The sequence below is a fragment of the Adiantum capillus-veneris genome, chromosome 28 (assembly GCF_014529385.1).
Source record: "Adiantum capillus-veneris isolate H3 chromosome 28, ASM1452938v2, whole genome shotgun sequence".
In the NCBI taxonomy this organism is placed as follows: Eukaryota; Viridiplantae; Streptophyta; class Polypodiopsida; order Polypodiales; family Pteridaceae; genus Adiantum; species Adiantum capillus-veneris.
In genome coordinates, this window is record NC_140958.1 from 46,535,768 (window position 1) to 46,543,896 (window position 8,129).

General features: G+C 38.1%; 1 pseudogene; it reads left to right on the plus strand.

Annotated features, from left to right (window-relative positions):
• The first annotated feature begins 4,940 nt into the window (after window positions 1-4,940).
• LOC147420380 (uncharacterized) lies at window positions 4,941-5,561 on the plus strand (annotated as a pseudogene).
• Window positions 5,562-8,129: the final 2,568 nt, after the last annotated feature.

An 8,129-nucleotide genomic window follows, 5' to 3' on the forward strand; every position in this document is an offset into this window, starting at 1 on the left:
TCTACACGTGTTGGCATTTTTTCTCGTTGACAAGCATCACACCTTCGAACATATTCTTTGGCATCTGCAAAAAGTATTTTCCACCATATGCCTGCCATCAAGATTGCTCTTGTGGTGGTCTCACTAGAAAAGTGACCTCCAGCATGTGCTTGTTCTATAATCAAAATACATTCTTCTTCATTTGCACAAAGACGCCAATGTTGATCTTTACCTCTCCGATACAATTGGTTCCCAATAAGAGCATAGTCTCTTGATTCAGTTTCAATTTCTCTTTGATGGTGTTTACTCATATCCTTAGGAAATGTTCGACTCGATAAGTAAGTCACTAGATAGTTACTCCACTTAGGAACATGTAACATTTGAAACAATGTTACATGAGGTATGGGTGTTTGTTTTTGACATTGAGGGCAATCCTTTACAAAAGATCGAACATCGCTCCTCATAGTCGGCCAAAATACTCCAAGTCTCAAGATTCTTTGCATAGTTTGGTATTCCGCAAAGTGAAGACCTACTATGGTAACATGTTCTTGACTTAGGTACAGTTATTTTTCTTCAGGATTAATGCAAAAGAGCAATATTTCGTCTCCATTTCTTTTGTATAGCCTACTAGCCAGTAACTGATACATAGCCGATTGCTCGATTAATCTGATCGTGATATTTGTGAATCCACTTGAGCTATTGTCATCAATAACACAATGTTTTTTGACCATCGAGGTATCATCTCCACGGAGAACAAGTAGGCATCTGGTAGATCATCATCTACCCCTTTAGATGATTCTCCTGAAATAATCCTTGACAAATAATCTGCTCGTTGATGTGTAGTGCCTTTTTTTACAATCACAGTGAAGTCAAATTCCAAAAGAATGATGAACCATCTCACTATTCTTCCTATGTTGCATGGCTTGTCGACCAAATACAACAAAGCTTGGTGGTCTACAAAGAATACAAACTTGTTGGCTAATAGGTATTGTCTATACTTTTTAATTGCATAGATCATTCCTAATCCTTCTCTTTTGGTGGTGGTGTAATTATTTTTTGCCATGTTCAATTGTCGGCTAGCATAAGAAATAGGAAAGTCAATTTTTCCGTCTCCTAGTTGAGCTAGTATACATTGATAGCAAAATCAGAAGCATCCACATGTACATGGAATACTTTATTCCAATCTGGTGGTTTCAATATTGGAGATGAGGTGAGAGCTTGCCTAAGCTTCATGAAGGATTCTTCACATGACTTGGTCCACTCAAAGTGTGTAATCAAGCTATACATGGGTTTTGCAATTATAGCGTACATGTATATGAACCGTCGGTGATATCCACAATGCCCCATGAAGGCTTGTACCCCCTTGATTGTTGTTGGCCTAGGCAATTCAACAATGACATGAATTTTTTCAATATGAGTAGCTATGCCATTTTTAGACACTATATGTCTATGAATTTTTTCTTGGCTACCCATGAATTGCACTTTTCAATATTTAAGCAAATTCTATAAAGTCTACATTTTTTGAATAGCTTTTTGAGGTGTTCAAAATGATCATCCCGGATTGATGAATGTACACATAGATCATCCATATATACTTCTAATAATTTTTGAAGATATTATTTAAAGCATGGCTCATCAACCTTTGCAATGTGGCTGGAGAATTCGTTAACCCAAACGGCATAACCTGATAGGCAAAAATACCCCATTCTATTGCAAAAGCAGTTTTATGCTGATCTTTTGGGTCAACCAAAAGTTGATTGTATCCCGAAAAGCCGTCTAAGAAGCTGTAAGATTCTTTTCTTGCAACTCGTTCTAAAACATGCTTAGTGATTGGAACAGGAAAGTTGTCTCTAATGGTAGCTACATTCACCTTTTTGAGATTAACACACACTCGTAATTTTCCATTCTTCTTGGGTACTACCACAATTTGAGACACCCAATCTGTGTGTTCAATTTCGTAAATGAATTTGGCTTCCTTTAGTTTTTCAATCTCTTCTTTTATCTTCCTAGAAAATGTTTCATTATAAGTGTATGGCCTTTGTCTACTTGGTTTCGCATCATCTCTCATGGGTATGGTATGTTGACAGATTTCTGGATCAACACCCTTGAGATCCTTGTAAGACCAAGCGAAGATATCTTGGTATTCCTTTAACAAGCTCAACAACAGCTCTTATTCTTCTTCTGTTGGGTCATTTGCAATGTAAGCAGGTCTAGGCTCTTCTCTCGGTTCAGCCAGGTCTATTCTTTTAGCATTTTCAAGCCCTTAGTAGGACTCGCCCTGTTTACGTAGTTCCCTAACAAGTTGTTCGATTATGGTTTTTTTATCTTGGAGAGTGTTGTTTTTGTAATGGGATGGAACGCTCATTACATCCTTACCATCCTCTTCTGTGGTCTCCATTTCGGTCATATATATCTCCTTTAGAGCTTTTTTCAACTCTTGATATTTATTTTTCCGCTCAACTCAGGTCATGAGTGGTTTTTATCCTGAGGGTTTGCTTGAGTATCCTTCCTTGATTTTCTCGATGTTTTAGACGTTTCTGAATTTTTGTTTGAAGGATAGATGCCCATGATTTTTTCCTTAACACAATCATTTGCATCTATCTGTATCAGGAATTGTGTTCTACTAGAGACTGATGGCATAGGTTGTGTTTTCACGTTTCTGGTGTCTCTTTTTCGTCTATACCATTTTTGTCTTCTCAATTTTTGGTTTGGAAAGTCAAAAAACTTTTCCTCTCCTCCTTTTAAGAGTAGCTTAGCTCTCATATGTTCTTTTTTTGACCTCGAACCTTTTGAGGTAGCTGAGTGCTCATCTAACTCATCAGTTGCATCGTAATAGAGGTATGAAAAGACTTGTTGAGCTTTCATTAAGTCCTTGCGTTCCTCATTTTCGTCTTCAATGTTGAGGATTGAAATCATTTGGATGGGAATTATGTTGTAACCATCCTCATTGCAAAATTGAGTAGGCACAGACGTATTCACACATACATCCGTTTTCGCTAAAATTTGAGTGCACGCAAATGGCTCAAACAAATGCTCTAGAAAGGGTTCAGGTACATAGGCTTCGCCTGTGCAGTCCCTTTCTAGGATACATTCTTCTTGTTTTAAGTTCCCATTTTCTAAAGCTCCACACATCCAAATAGGAGTGTCTTTATTTAACCAGGATGGAAGCTTAGTTGCAGCCAAAGAGACTGAATCAAACTCTTGTATGGGTGTTTTCAAGACATCTCTATAAGTGCGATCTTTTAAATTTACTCTTGTTATAGATCCCACTTGTTTCAAGTACAAATAATTGTTTCCCCAATACTGGATAAGATGTACGTGTCGCATGAAAGGTCTTTCCAATATGATTTCATAGTTGAGGTTTTTTCCAAAGTCTACTATGGAAAAAGTGTGTTGATATTCAATTCCACAAGAATTAATTATCACCTTTTCAAGCAGCCCTAATGGTCTCTCAATGTGTCTATCAGCCAATTCATTAGGAGATTTCGGAGATCTTTTGGAGGGCCTTTTGGAAGAGAGAGGAAAATAAGCTCCTCCAATGAGAGAAGAGCCTACGTTACGTAGAAAAATAGATTGATATTAACAAAAATATAAAGGTGTCCCTCTCCTCATTTAATAATCTAGTGGTCCTTGAAGACAATCACTCTCTTTCATTTAATGCGAGCACCTTTTTCAGAAGGTAGATGCGGTGCATTTAATACGGATTACGTCATCACTAGAACTCAAAAAGTCACAAAACTATCAAGTGGTGAAAGATTTTGAAACTTTTGATTCTGTCAATACGTCCCGAACGCCCAAATATCCTAGAAATGAATGTCCAATTGCCTCGCTCCGACATCCAAAGAGGCAGAAAATGTCAAAACCCCCTAAAAAAACATTTTACTAACGGCGCACGAGGGGGCATTCCAAAATTTTGGAATGCCTCCTCACGCGCCGTTAGTAAAAAGCCCCTTTTTTCTTCTTTTTAGGGAGCTTTTTGAGAGGAAAATGTCAAAAAGCCTCTAAAAATGGGCTTTCTTGAAAGATAAGTGTCCAAAAACCACTAAAAGGAGCTTTGTACTAACGGCACGCAGGGGGGCATTTTAGAATTTTAGAATGCCTCCTCACACGCCTTAAGTAAAAAGCCAATTTTTTGGGATTTTTTGATATTTTTTGCCTCTCCAGATGTCGGAATGAGACAAGTAGACATTCGTTTTTAGGGTATTTTGGCGTTTCGAACGCATTGGTGGTGTCAAAAGCCTCAAAATCTATCACCATTTGACATCATTAGGCAAAAATTGGACCCCCTTGGGGCCATGTAAGGATCCCTAATTTTAAGGGATTAAAGCTAATTTTGTAGGGGATGGAGGGAACAAAGACAATAAATAGGGCTACTTTTGTAGCTCTCTCTCTAACTTCTCTCTAGATAGGGGAGGGGGGGAAAGTAGGGAATGAGGATGGTAAAGTAGGAGGAATAGGGGGGATAAAGTGGGAGAGAGAGGGGAGTAAAAAGAGAGAGAAGAACCATTCTCTCTCTACCTATCACCAAACAAAGAGAGTAAGTAGTTATGACAAAAGCCACTTTCCAGTTCGTGCATCAATTTACCCCCAAAAAATGATTTTTTTATAAAATCTTCAAAATGGATCTTTTAAGCTTTCAAAAGGTCCCTATATATATATATATATATATAACAGTATTTTTTTAGAAGAATCTAGCTTTTATAAGCTCCAAATCTAAAATTCCTTGGGTCCCTCTCTACATTAACTCCAAGAATAAATAGACAATGCCACATCATCAAAACGTCCATCTAATAAAGCCTAAAAATTGAAATTTTTAAAATTTCAAAATTTTCCTTCTTTGAGCTCAAAAATTGAACCTATATATGAAAAAATATATTTTTAAGTCTTTTTATCCCAAAAATTGTCTGTTTATCCCAAAAAGTATATCTTATCAATTTTTTTTCCCATCATAACTTTTCACCATGTCTCTTCGTGACATAACCAATGAATCACCTGCGCCGTCATCTACTAGGTCAACTAATGTCAGTCTGCATCTACCGATCAAATTTGCTCCCACCAAAAAAAATGACGAAAAAGCATCTCAACCGGCATCCGTACGACGGTTTCGAGGAGAAACCAATGTTGACTTGTGGCTTGATGGAGGGTTGTATCCAAAAGATCCGCTCGTGGGCTGTCATCCGACATTCCGTACACTCCCAAGCTTAATCAAATATGTGGGAGAAGGAGAACGTGACCTTCTTGGGTATTGTAAGAGATTGGACTCCAATCACGCAGGTGGGTCGGCATATTTTCGACAACAATGTCAAGTGTTACACAATCATTCCACAAATCTCCAACAACAACTACATTCCACAGAGAAACAACTCAAAGATCTTAAAGAGGAGATAAAAGCTACAGAAACAGAGGTAACTAAGCTATAGATTGCAATGATGCACCTAAAAGCCACTCCATTTCGCATGCGTGAGCGTAAGAGGGAGTTCTCTTCCATTGAAAACTTAGCATCTAATGGAGGGGCACGTAAGAAGCAGATCACGGCAACCAGGTATTTTTTTAAATTCATAGTGTTTATAACTCTCAGATAATTTTCATCAATTTGTAACTTGGTTCACCTTTTGAAATAGGACATATATACAAGATGTGTGTGGAAGTTTTAGACAAGAGGACCGTTGCAACCTTCTCCTGGGATGCATCTCAAAGGAAGATATACTTTACATCATAGGTTGTGAAAAGGCTAAACACATGAAAGATGCCATCACAAAGGAGATCCTAAAAAAGATCTCTAACCTTGTGTCTGAGGATGATGTCCAAAGAGCTTGTGATGAGGTTGGGATCAGCACAAATGCATACCATGCACTTCATGGATTGATGAAAGATGCATTACGAGAGCAAGGCATCACCGAGAATTTATTTCCTATTCCACATAGGGTCCGACTTGCAAAAAAAACAAACAATGATCTCGTTCAGGAATCCCTTGGCGAATACGAACACATTGAAGGATCCATGGTGTACTCTTCCACGAGTGCCAAGTCACGTGGTAATATAAAGGGAGGCAATACTATTCCTAATGGGACAAAGTCTTTTAGTTATCATCAATTCAAAAATATTTTTGTTGGCTTGAAACGATTACAACGAGCTATGGTTAAATTTTATGCTTTGTCTCCACAAGGTAATACAAGTTGTAATGTCGTTTTTTATTTGTATTGAATATCATTTAGTATAACAATTCAATTCTTGTGTTGTTTCAATACTTGGAGAGAAGCTCATATTTATTCTTAAGCTAGATGAATGTCAAATTGTCAAAGGACGGAGATTGGAACGTATGAGTGTGACACTCATGAATGAGGCAATGTTTTTTGCAAAAGTCGATGCTATCGGTGATCATTCTCAGAAACCATCATTTAGTGTACAATCGGAAAAAGAAATATGGTGGTTAGGAGCTTTTGAAGTTTCGAAGGAGACTCATGAGGTGTTGGCATGGGTCTTCTCTATGATCCCGTGGATCACAGAGGTTATTAAGGCACAACTAGAGGGAGAAAAGCTAGAAGTAGATGGAGTAGGTACATTTGATGTTGAGTGGCACTTAGGAGGTGATCTAAAAACAATCAAATGTATACTTGGGTGTAAACAAGGTGCTTCATCACTTCTTCCTTGTCCATATTGTGTACGAGGATACAAGGAGAGTACTCGTGGCTCCACATCTTCAAAGAAAAATGTCAAGGGAAGTCAGGCAACAAGGTCAATGGATGATGATGCAAGGGATTGGGTGTGCTCGGTGTTGAAGTGTCCTATCATGGAGGTCCCCAATCGGTCGAAAAAAGATAAAACATGGCATCCCATTATCAATTTTCCACTTACAAATGTACACTTTTGCACTTTGCATGCCTTTATGCGTATTTTTGATCTCTTGTTAAAGCTTCACATAGAGTACGCTTTCACAATGAAACCACTTTCCAGATCCGTGGAAGCCATTGGAATAGTTGAAACAATTCTAAATTCGATTGGATGTCATGGTGGCAATGTTTCTATCATCGGTGAGGTGGATAATATGCATGAAGTGCCACAAAAAGTATCTATGAATGGTGTGAAAGCACGTAGGTTTTTCAAGAAACCAGAGATGCGAAAGGAGAGGGGTGAAGAGGATGCTCCATGGGAGCTATGGAAAGCTCTTTGCAAGTGTACGACCGATCAAGATTCAAATTCCGTGCTTGTAAATCTGCGTAGGCAAGTGTGGCACCACTTGGAGTTAGTGCTTCAAATCATGTGGAAACCCCAAACCACGAGCGAGCAACAAAATTTGTTCAAAGATCACATTTCAAATTTCACTAAAGCATTTGTGCAAGCGTGGGGAGAGAGAAATATCACACACAACATGGTAAGTTACTTTGTTCAGTTCAAATTTTGATGCTATACATAAATATTTATTTGATCTAAGCATTTTTTCTTGATGCAACATATTTTGTATGCGCATGGAGCATTCTTTATGTCAAAATATGGTTCATTAGACATGTGGAGCACTCAAGGAATGGAAAAATCACATTATCGAGCCAAAGGTGTTTACTTTAAAAATACACGTCACGGTGGTGGAACTACGAGATCCAACTACATGAAGGAGATGTTTGATTGGTTCTTTCGTTGTTCTTTGGGGAGATGTCATTCCATAGAGCGAACGCGAAAGTCAAGTCTTACCAAGGAGGTTAGGAGACAATCTCAACTTACTGCTAAAGAGAAATGGAGAAACTCCACCGGACCCCTTAATCATGCTAGGTGGCGTGAAAATCTCCATAGAGTGGGAAAACGTTGGTTACCCAACATGTAAAACAAATGATGCTATGCAATATAATGTTTATGTTTGTAGATGTCTTTGTTGAGTTGCATATAATACTTCTTCATTATCTATTTTTTGTTTTTTATATTTTGATGATATTAAGAGTTTTTTTAAGTGGCCTGGTCAAGTGTGAAGAGACCTTTTTAAAAAAAAATAGAGGGCTTTTAGTGAAGAAGGAGTCTCATTTTCAATCTTGCCCCTTCTTACACCATGGCATGCACAAAGCAAACAGTAAGAAAAGATCAACCTTTTTTTGCTCACCCTCACTCAACCGTCCAAGGTGCTCAAAAACCACCTTGGATACACGAACAAGAGCTCATAGAAG